This window comes from Gekko japonicus, unplaced genomic scaffold (genome assembly GCF_001447785.1).
Source record: "Gekko japonicus isolate JY-2015 unplaced genomic scaffold, Gekko_japonicus_V1.1 scaffold132, whole genome shotgun sequence".
In the NCBI taxonomy this organism is placed as follows: Eukaryota; Metazoa; Chordata; class Lepidosauria; order Squamata; family Gekkonidae; genus Gekko; species Gekko japonicus.
In genome coordinates, this window is record NW_015173677.1 from 1,309 (window position 1) to 12,758 (window position 11,450).

Genomic DNA, 11,450 nt, shown 5'->3' on the forward strand with positions numbered 1-11,450 from the left:
TATAGTCTTAGACATGGTCTACAGTATGATGCTGTTTTTATTTCATTGCAGTACAGAAATCATATGAATTCATGAGGATCCGACCTTTGGAATCATGGTTTTGCGCTGTTCTGGTGCCACGAATCCGTGGGATCCTGATTTTTGTGGTGCCCCCTATAGACTAACAGATGGCGTATGATATGATGGTGGTTTGATTTCCTTTCAGTACTAAAATGATATGGATTCACGAGGATCCGTTTAGATCCGACTTTTACCCAGCCCTCTGTCTCTCTCTTGCCCCGATTCGCCTTCCGCTTAGAACTTCAAACTGAAGCCAGGGCCTGCAGCCGATGCCACTTGGTTTGTGGTTGTCAGGTGAAAGCCCGTGTCCTTCATGTCGTCATCGCCCAACTGGCTGTATCCTAAGCCCCCCTCGGGAGGCCGTGGACTCGTTCCGCATTTCACCCGCTGCTGCTCGCTTTTGGCCGGCCACGTCGGGAACATGGATGGGTCGATAGGCAGGGGGGTCTCTCGGAAGTACTCGTGCTTCAGACCGTCTTCCGCGTTGATTCTCTTGCCCGGGTAGTACGTCAGGAACTTGTTCATGAGATCGAATCCCTGGTCGGAGAGCAGTGCCCCGAACCTCTTGCGGAGATTGTTGTACGAGTACTCCGTGAAGGTCATCTTTTTGACCGCAGGCAGCTCGTTGTATCCAGGCCAGATTTTCTCACTTGGGGTTCCCAGATCCTTGAAAACTTTGTTAATTTGGTCTATTTCTGACTTCCCCGGAAAGAGCGGCTTCTGGGTCAGCAGCTCTCCAAATATACAGCCCACAGACCACATGTCGATAGCGGTGGAATATTCCTTGGCTCCGAGCAGCAGTTCTGGCGCCCTGTACCACAACGTTACAACTACAGGCGTGTACGGTTTCAAAGGTGACCCGTATTCGCGGGCCAACCCAAAGTCTCCAACTTTCAAGATGCCAGCATGGCTCAACAGCAGGTTAGAAGTCTTCAAGTCCCGGTGCAGAATCCAGTTGTCATGAAGGTGCTTGACTCCCCGGAGCAGCTGGATCATCAATGTTTTCACTTCACCTGGCAAGAACGGCTGCTTCATCGTTTCCATGAGGCTTTTGAGGTCGTGCTCTACATAATTCATGACGATATAGATTTTGTCCATGTTGCTGCCAACGACAATTTCCCTGACAGTGACAATGTTTGGGTGTTGTGCTTTCAGGATAGTGTTGATTTCCCTGAGCGACGTTATGGGGAAACCTTCTTTCTCCTTCTCCATTTTCAGCCGCTTCAGGGCCACAATCTCATCTGGTTTTTTGTCTTTCACTCTGTACACAACGCCATACGTGCCCTCCTCTATTCGGTTCAAGCACTGAAACTCCTCTACGCTGCGACAGCCCTGGAGGGCCGGAAGGTACTTGGGCAGCTCCTGCTTCAGCTCCACGGGCGACATAACAGGCGAATCGGGGATGTAGTCTCCTTCCGTCATGGCGTTGGACTGGGGGCTGGCCTCCCCGACCTCCTCCTCCTCCACTTCGCTCCCTGCCGAGTCTCGATCGAACCGCGACTCGACTGGGATGTGATCGCCGTTCTCCCGTTCCTCCTCTTCGCTCATTTCCTCTTCGCTCACCTCTTCGGCAGACTGTTCAGATACTTTTTCAGAGTTGCTCCCCGTCTCCTCTTCCTCTTCTTCTTCCTCCTCCGAATCGGAGCCTGATTCCCCTGAGGACGTCTCCGCTGAGCTGGTTTTCCTCTCGCTGTCGCTGATGTCCTGCAGATCTGAAAGGGGGTCTTTCTCTTCTGGCTTCTCCTCTTTTACTGGCTTTCGGATTTCACCCTGTTCAAGCTTCTCTCTCTGCTGCCGGAGGGGGCTGCGGCTCCAGACGTGGCCTTTCTCGCCGTATTCTTCTCTCACCGTTCTGTGATGTGCGGAAATATCGCGTCTGGCTTCCCGTTCTTTCCGCCTTTCCCGTTCTTTTATCTCCCGCTGCTCTTTCTGCTGCTCTCTCATTTTCCTCTCTCGCTCCCGTTTGCGCTCAAGCTGCTCCAGACGGCCCCTCTCTCTCCTGGAATGCCCCCTAGCCATCTCCCTCCTTTTCTGCCTTTCCCATTCACGGCGGGCCTTATCCTGCTCTTCTCGGTGCCTTTTCCTACGTTCGTGCTCGCATTCCTTCTCTTTCACCCTAGCATGCTTCCCTTCTGCCGAGTGGCTGCGATGCCTCCGCTTCTCTTTCCTCTTCTCGTCCTTCCTGTGGTGGGCCTTCTCCTTCCGTGACATTTGCTGGGGTGGTTTGATAGCCAGGGAGTCGTCTTCCTCTCCTCGGTCTTCCATAGAGTCTTCCCTCCTATATGGTGAATTCCCGATTGTTATTTTCATGCGGTGATCTCTCAGCTCTCCCTCTTCAAGGGAATCACGCTTTGAATCCCGATCATCAGAATTTTTTAGGCGCTTTATGTCTGCTTTCTCCTCTTGTTCCTTTCGGCGTTTCTTCTCCTGAAGAATTTCATCTAACGTTTTCACTTTCCAAGATTCCTTTTAATCACCCATTTGCGTCAGACAAGGCACGCTCTCGTCGCCACTCGGGCCGCTGCCTCCACAATCCCACCGACGGAAACTGAACGCACGGGAAACCGGCGCCCAGTTAATACGTAACTTCCGGCACAGGGCGCGCACAATTCGACGACACAAGGAAGGGGAGGAAGCGTGCCGCGTTAACTGTTTACGTCATTCTAAGGAGATTTTTGAAAAAGGGAAAACGAGAATAATCCATTGTGCCGATTGTTCCGGTAGGGAAAAATGGAAAGCAGCCATTTTGGTCCTCGCGACCCTAGCAACTGTATTGATCAAGGGATCCATGGCAATATTAAAGAGAATAGGTGACAAGGGGTCACCTTGCTTAACATCATTCAAAAACCGGATTGGAGGAGATTCTCCATCTTTAACCTGGAAGTGTGTATTAGCGCCATCCATGGAGCTATTAATCAGCCCAATAATATGCAAAGTCCATAAAATGTGCTTATGTGAGATGGAGTCAAAAACTTTAGCTATATCAATAAATACAGCTCCTAAATGCATCCCTCTCTGTTTGGCATCCTTCATAAAGATCCTTAAAACTTCAAGATTCTCAGAGCATCCCAGAGATTAGATGAATCCTCTCTGACATGGGTTGACCAGGCACGCTTTTTCTAGTCTATGGGTCAGAATCCTTAAAAATAGTCTAAAAACTGTTGAACCAAGAGTCAGTGGTCTCCAGTTACTAACATATTTCAAACCATTTTCATCTTCCACTTTGTGGATCAGTAAGGTAAAGGTAAAGGTTCCCTTGCTTGAAAGCCAGTCGAATCCGACTCTAGGGTTGCGGTGCTCATCTCCGTTTCAAAGCCGAAGAGTCAGCGCTGTCTGAAGACGTTTCCATGGTCATGTGGCCGGCATGACTAAACACCAAGGCGCACGGAACGCTGTAACCTTCCCACCGAAGTGGTACCTATTTATCTACTTGCAATTTCTTGCTTTCGAACTGCTAGGTTGGCAGGAGCTGGAACTAGAGACGGGAACTCACTCCGTCATGCGGCACACTCTGGTCTTGAACTGCTGAACTACCAACCTTCCACAGCCTGCAGTTCAGCGTCTTAACCACTTGAGCTGATCAGTATAGACCTACAATTTTCCACCACATCTGGAATTCTTCCTGTTAAGAACCAAATATTCAACAAATCACACAATATCTGCCCACCCAGGTCCATAGCTTTCGGCTCTTTAACGTTGATTTTATCTGGCCCAACCACTGTTTCCTCATGCATATCCATCAAATTATTCCATACCTCTTCCTCTGTTACCAATTCTTGGAAATAGTCATTAACTGCCCATCCATACGATTTAAATTGACCTAGACCTTTAAACTCCACAGATGTTTCCAGTTTGCTTTTAAATACCTCAAAAATCTTCCCTGGTGCTATTTCAGACTGGTGATTATTCTTCCCATCTAGAACCAAAGGAATGAGTTTCTTATGATCTGTTTTATATAAGGTTTGAAGCCTTCCATAGCTAAATCTTTTCTGAGCTGTCCTCTGCACCCACTTACTACACTTCCTCTTCTTCCCTCTTTTCACTTTACAATTTCTGCTTCCAAGTTTAGTTTCCATAAGGAACCGAATTAGAACATCTATTGTCAGTTCATCCTTGCTCCCCCCTTTCTCTCGGCCTCAGATATGTATCAAATAGTATGGCACAATTCTTCTCTAACTTGGTGGTCCCGCTGCAATGCAGAGCCTTTATGTTAGCCAGATTTAATGTTTTCCCCTCATCTTGGGTTTCAGGTAGATACAGAGGTATCCCGAAATGTGATAGAATTTGTAATTGCTCATCTGGAGAACCTGATACCTTAGATCACATCTTATTACGCTGTCCCCTCCACTCACATCTTCGATTACTTTGGATTAAGCCCATACTGTCTAGGATTAACTCTGAAAACATAATTAGGTACCTTTTAGCTGATGAGTCACTTGAAGTTACTGCACAGATTTCTGAATTCTCGACTAAGATCTTGGCAGTAAGGATTTTTACGAAGGCAGGTGTAATGATACCTGATGAAGTAACTTATTTATTGTCTTATATGCCAATAAAAGTGTTGTATTGTTGATCCACCATTCTTTCCACACCACTTCCATGATTGTACCAAACTTCTAATACCTCTCGGGCCCCAACAAGACCTGTTATATCAATCATACCATACAACTGTCTGTAGTGTTCCTCTATTTCCTTCACAAATTCAGCTGCTGGTCGGAGAGTTAACATTTTATTCCTGGCTTTGGACTGATCACTTTGAACTGTTCCACACCTAAGAGCTTTATTCCTCAAACATCTCTTTTTATACAAAATTTGCTTACTGGTTTTACTCTGCAATTCAGAGGCAATAGCCATGGTCACATTCTTCCACCAGGCTTTCAACTAGGAATTGCCCCCACGACTTCCACCAACAATCATGGTTATGGGCCCTGGTCTTAGCCTAACACCTGGCTTATGCCATCATGAGACCCAGGAGGATCTTCAGATTTGAAAACTGTCTGTTTTATAAATATTTGTGCACGCCTTCGTGAGTAACTAAGAAATATCGCTAGCACCTTATGTTTTTATGATCTTATTGTATTGATTTGTTTAAAATGTTTTTATGTGGTTTTAATGGTCATTTGTACCAATTTATGTGAGCCGCCCTGAACCCGCTTGCGGGGAGGGCAAGATACAAGTCAAATAAATAAATAAATAAATAAATAAATAAATTCACATCCTTGTATTTGACTTCCAAAAGCCCTAACAACTCTACTTCTTCCCTTGACCAGCAGCTTTTTGCCTAGCCTCTTTTTAAAACTTTTTCCTTATTTAACTCAATTTTCCATTTCTTTCTACTGGGTGCTCATGTCTGTTGTGTTGGGGCAAACCACCTTGAGATGCTAATCCCTTTTTACAAAGAGTACACACAGTCCATTTGTTTGATCTCCTGATTTTGTACTTTATCTAGGTGAATGAGAATTGAGTGACTTTTAGTATTCAATTTTAGTATTCAAGACTGCAAATATATTTCACTACACAATTTCCATGCCTCCTAGAGAGATGTGTCTGTAGTCTCGATGGTTTTCCAAAGACATCCTTACACACAGGACAACTTATCTCAGCACTCGGCAGATACATAAAAAAATTCATTATCTACAAATATATTCTCTCAATTGCTGCTTACTGCTTCCCTCCTCGCAACCATCTTCTGATATCAAAAGATTGCTAGTCTCCTCGACAAAATCTTCCGCATGGGTGCCTATGGGTCCCTCCTTGACACAATCTTCTGTAACAGACAAATTACTAACCACTTCACTCCACACTCTAGATTCTAGGTCTTCATTCGGAATACTCACCAATTGATCAACCAAATTAATGGGATCAGTCACATCAGGTAATTCAGTCACATCAGGTAGTTTATTGTCATGTCCAGTAGTAATTGTCTCTCTTATCAGAGGCTCATCAGGCCCAGATGTTTGGACAACAATAGAAACCTTATGAGTTGCCACCGTACAAAGGTAAAGTTGTCTTGAATCTGCACTGCCTGACCATGTCAGGGACAATGTGGTTACCTACACATAAAAGTACACATAAATTGCACACCTCCATATCAATACGATAAATGGTAGCAATACCAGCACTAATTAAAAAGTTAAAAGTGGAACAGCAGAATCCACACTTGGCCAGAGGAAGGTAACCTCTGTTGACTGGCGGGGTCATGTGGAGGCAATGGATTTGATCTATAGTGCTGCTCCTGTAACCAGACCAAAGAGAGTTATAGTTACTCCTGCCTACTTCAGTTAACCTCCTCTCCATATTCTGTTAAGATAGGCACCTAAAGAGTACTGACATGTCCTGCTCAGCCAAGCCTTTCTGTGTTCTCAATGCCTCTCCACATCCTGGAAAACTCCCACAGCCACCAACCTCTTCACGCTAGATCCCCAGCCTCAGCTGGTAAGACATCACCACTGCCAGAGTAACAGTGATGTTACTTTTAATGGCTGCTTCAGGGTTGACTGCCTGACACTGCCATGTCTTGAGATGAACACTGTTTCTAGACATTTGCTGGGACTTCAGTTTGTTATTTGCTGGTTTCTGGGTCCTCTCATTGTGTGATCTTTGGAGTGTCCTTTCTGCAGGCAAATATTATCTTGAGTGTTGACTGGGACTGGCCTCCCAACAGCCCCTTGTAAATATGGGAGGCACAGAATCTCCACTGGCCAAAACAGTAGAAACCACTAAATGAGCTATTTTAAATACATGAAAATACCTCTGAACAGTGGGAAATACAAGGTGAGAATAGCATTAGCTGCACATACATGCATATGTGCACACACACACACAGGGCTTATGACACAGAGAGCTGGTGTGTCACTCATCTTAGGATAATTTATTTTGTTAATATGCTGCGGCTGTGGTTGGTCCCCAAGTTAGATAGCCGTGTGTGTGTGTGTGTCAATGGCTACAAACCTGGCCACCTCTTTGAGGAGAACAAATGAAACAGCAGAATTGCTTTGCTTTTGAGAGATCCAGCCCCATCCTCTGATATTGCATTTCATAGTCCATCTGCACTGCCAGCTTCAGATATCATAGGGCACAACAAAACACACTGTCATTATCACTTTTCCTGAGAAGTGTGGGCGTAAATAATGGGCCATTTGTGGAACTCAGAGAGATCTCCATGGAAACGCTTAATCACTGACATTTAAGCTCCTGGTGGTGCTACAGGAAGCAGCTGACTGACCTATTCTAACACTTTATCAAGGTAGAAAAAGAGGGCTTTGTCTTGAACAGCTAGCTGTGATATGCTGACAGCCCATCTTATTGTATCTTTCTGCTTTCCCCTTTCATCAAGAATAACCTTGGATTTTCCTATCACTCCTTTCTTTGACCTTTTCTCATTCGGCATTGCTCCTTATTAAAGAATTAAATTTGGCTTGAAAGAGAATTCTGAAACATATGACTTTGATGTGAGAGGTCATCATTTTCCTACATGCTGTTCTTCTGCAACAATTTGCAGAATTTTTACCCTTTCTTGGCATCAACTTATTCCTACTTATAACACAAAGGACTACAACATGCAGCAACAACAGTCACACATGTCGATTCATACATTATGGAATGCAAAATTTGGGTCTAGGTCCCCATCATGTGACTTGTGTAACAAGCACACACTAGCTGCATGTTCAGGCACTACATGTGTAGGAATTGATTTGGATAATGACTGTGGTGGATGTGAAAAAGAGACTTCATGAAGCATTTTCCCAACTTGCAACAGTCCCAGGAGTGTGCTGTTTGGCTCATTGGGGAAAACTCAGCTGACCACTTGTGGGTTTCCCCAACAAACCAAACAGTAGTCCCCCAGAACATCTCAGCCAGGAAAACTGGAGGTGTGGTATTGAAGCCATACAAACAGGAAATGAGGACAACCTGCCGCTCACATGTGACTGTTATGCTGGCCACAGGGTGGGGTCAAAGACCCAATCTGTAACAGTGGAATGTGTGAATTGCACATTCTCAGGCTCTAATAGGATAGCTGCTTGGACCAATTCAGGATAGTGTATTATACACTATCACTCAATCAATCAAATGCCGTCCTAAATAAAACTGACTTCATCTCCCGAAGATTGACAATGAGGGGGCCAAGCGCACCTCCCTGGGGAGGTTGTTCAATAACTGTACAGTTGTCATGGAAAAGGCTCTCTCTTGTGTACCCACCAAATAAGCTTCTTTGATTTATGGGATAAGAGGGCATCTCCCCATCTGGTAGCCTGCTTGGTCCTTTGCCACCAGGGGCACCTCCTTGTTGGCAGTGGGGAGGTAGTGGCCAGAATGCTGGATGTGTCTGGGAGCTTACAGGGGATGGCTTCTGCTGCAGTGTGAACACTTGCTGGTGTTTCAGCTGTGTAATCAAGGTGTCACCTCTCCCCGTTGGATCAGCACCTCCGTATGTCCAGAACAGATGCAAGACCAGCTAGCAACATTCTATCATGGCAGAGTGAAGGGCCATAGGCAGTCCCACAGGGCTTCCATGTGGTGAAAGGGGCACTGCATCTGGTGCTCCGATACCACAAGAGGGCTCCAGGTGGAGGTTTCTGCACCCTCTTCACCTGAGTTGGTGTCCTGTTGGTTCCTCCCTGTAAAGGAAAAGGGACAGCATTAGCACCTTCAGGGCATACTTCTCCTGGACAGGAAAGGGTGTGTCCATCATGCGGAATTGGCCATCATATAGGTTGGGGGTGCTTGCTGGCTGCTGTAGGGTTTTGGCTGGGGGGGGGGGCGGCTGTTGCCACCTGGCTAGGTGAGCAGCCTAATCCACAGCAATCTCAGTAGCCCCCCTCCCTCAGCAGCTGCCTCAGATGGGCTCCAACACACCCACCTTCATGGTGTGTGGCATCCATGTGCATCTGGGGGCCCACTGCTCACCCCCATGGCTGACAGGTTGGGAGGGGGAGACACTGTGTCCAATGTAGCTTGGTGTCACTGTAGTAGGCCCAGGGGAGGTATGCAGGTAGGGGGCTGTCCCTTGGGATCCTGGTGGAGTGCCTGGTGTACCTGTGCGGGCTGAAATCTGGGAGAGGTCATCTGCAAGGTGCTGGCTTTGCTCTCCCTGTAGTGCACTCCTCCCAGGTGCTCACCCAGCAGTGCTCGGTGCCCTGTCTGTGTAGTGCCCGCCACCAGGGTGCCTGTGTGCTTTCTGTAAGTCCACATGGTAGGGAGCTGTCAGACAGCATTCTGTGGCGCATGCCCTACCCCAGGAATTCTGAGGCAACCTCCTAGAACCATTTGTAGGTTGGGGGTGACTGGGACTTAAGGAGGGGAGCAGTTGGAATGAGGGAGTGTGCTGATTGAGTGCTCACTTAGTTGGTATCCAGAGCTGCTTGGGGTTCCGTGGGCATGTCTGCAGCTGTGTGTGAGGCAGCGAATTTGAAGTTACCATGGCTGTCAATGGGCTACAACACCATTTTTGCCAGCACACCTTTTGTGCATGCTCAGGGAGGCTGAAAACACTTTGGAAGACACCTAACTGCTGCCACACCCCCAGAACACCTACATCTATGCTAGTGGGAGGGTTTGTGCTATTGCTCTGCCGGTGTGCGGCTGCAGCACTCCTGCGCCAGTGGGATTCAGCAGCACAGTGCTGCTAGTGCCCTGTGCCAGTGTAAACTGCCTTTACACCAGTGTAACTCCAAGTTATGCGGCTTAGGGTTCAATTGGGTCACTATTCTGATTTCCCCCCCCCTCTAGGATTGCTCTGATAGTTACTCTTTAAGAACAAGAATGCTCAAAGATCCATTCACAGATCTTCCAGTATCATATTGATCAATGCTTTAGCACACTGTTTTGATTTTAAATATTCAATTTGATGCGAATTCTTCCCACCCTAGTGAAACTGTGGTTGATCCTTCTCAAATGTATTAACAAATAAATGAGCACATCATGTTACATGGTAATTTGCTGTTTGAAATCTAGTTGGTCTTAAAGGTGCCACTGGACTCTAAATTTGTTATACTGCTTCAGACCAACACGGCTGACCACCTGGAACTAATATTACTGTTAGCCCTGATCAGGGGTCGTTTCGTAGAAAAAGAGCTAGGGGAACTCATTAGCATAACTCATTAGCATATGCCACACCCCCTGACATCAGGGGCCCGGTGGTGGACTTGCAAGGCCAGCGGGAGTGCAAGGAAGCCCCGCCAAGGCCCTCCCTGGCCCCAGGCAGGCAGGGGTGGGGAGAGGCGGGGAGGAAGCAACTTACCTCTTCTCCCTCTTCTCCTGCCTCCTCTTGGCTGAATGAGGGCCGGAAGCGGGGCGGCCGGAAGCAGGGGCGGGGCTTCATCGTGTGCCCCACCCCCCGTACCTCACCCAGGGGAACTGCGATCCCCCGCGATCCCCCCGAATCGACCTCTGGCCCTGATGCTTGTTTTTGCATCTATTGTGGAAAAAAATAGAATTAAAATGATGTAAAATGTAAATGGCATAAATTAATCAGGAATACTAACAACAAGAATGGGTTGCTGGCGGAATTTAAATGTTGGTGGGTTTGTTAAGGTAGGGTGAGTGTTTATGTGCTGCTATGCAAGAGTGGAGTGAATGTTGATTGTGTGGAAGGGTGAGTGCTGCAAGAGGGTGAGCTAGGAGTTTCGGGGACCTGGTAGGGAAGGTCACCGTTTGTAATTTTTATTTTATTTTATTAGTTGTAGCACTGTCATACTTCATAGCAGTAGGGTAGTTAATGGTTAGTACTGTTGAGTAAAGAACTTGTATTTTAGCCCGGTTTACTTGCCCAATTTGCAAGCCATGGGCGATCTGAGGCGTAGCGAAGATCGCCCAGTGGTGGACAGACCTGGTCATGCAATTCCGGTGCTCTTGGGGCGGGGGAAGTATAGCGGTGGGTCTAGGCAGTGTTTTAAGGGAAGGATGCGGAGAAGCAGAATGGCTCGGCACCCTTCCAGCCTGAGACCCATCCCAAGGGTGACTGGCAGTGGGGCTACGATGGAGTACCCCTCTCCGTCATTGGTGTTGTGCAATGCCAGGTCGATTAACAACAAAGCTGCTGTCCTTCGGGACTTTGTGATGGACCAACAAGCTGACCTGGCATGCGTGACCGAGACCTGGGTCAGGGAGGGGGAAACCGTTGCCCTGACCCAGCTTGCTCCACCTGGTTTCTCGGTCCTCCACCAATCACGGACAAAGGGGCGGGGGGGAGGAGTGGCTATTTTCATTCGAGAGGCTTTCTCCTTCAGGGCGCTCCCGGCCGTGGAGATCGCGGGCATGGAGTGTGTCGGAGCGATGCTGGAGGCTGAGGAGAGTTTGGCGATTTGGGTGGTGTACCGACCGCCTAGCGCACCGGCCAATAGCCTGCCGTCCCTGCTGGAGGCCGTATCAGGCTGGGCGTTGGAGCACCC

General features: G+C 47.6%; 1 pseudogene; it reads right to left on the reverse strand.

Moving 5' to 3' along the window:
* Positions 1–294: 294 nt before the first annotated feature.
* On the reverse strand, positions 295–2,541 carry LOC107120296 (annotated as a pseudogene).
* Between the last annotated feature and the right edge of the window lie 8,909 nt (positions 2,542–11,450).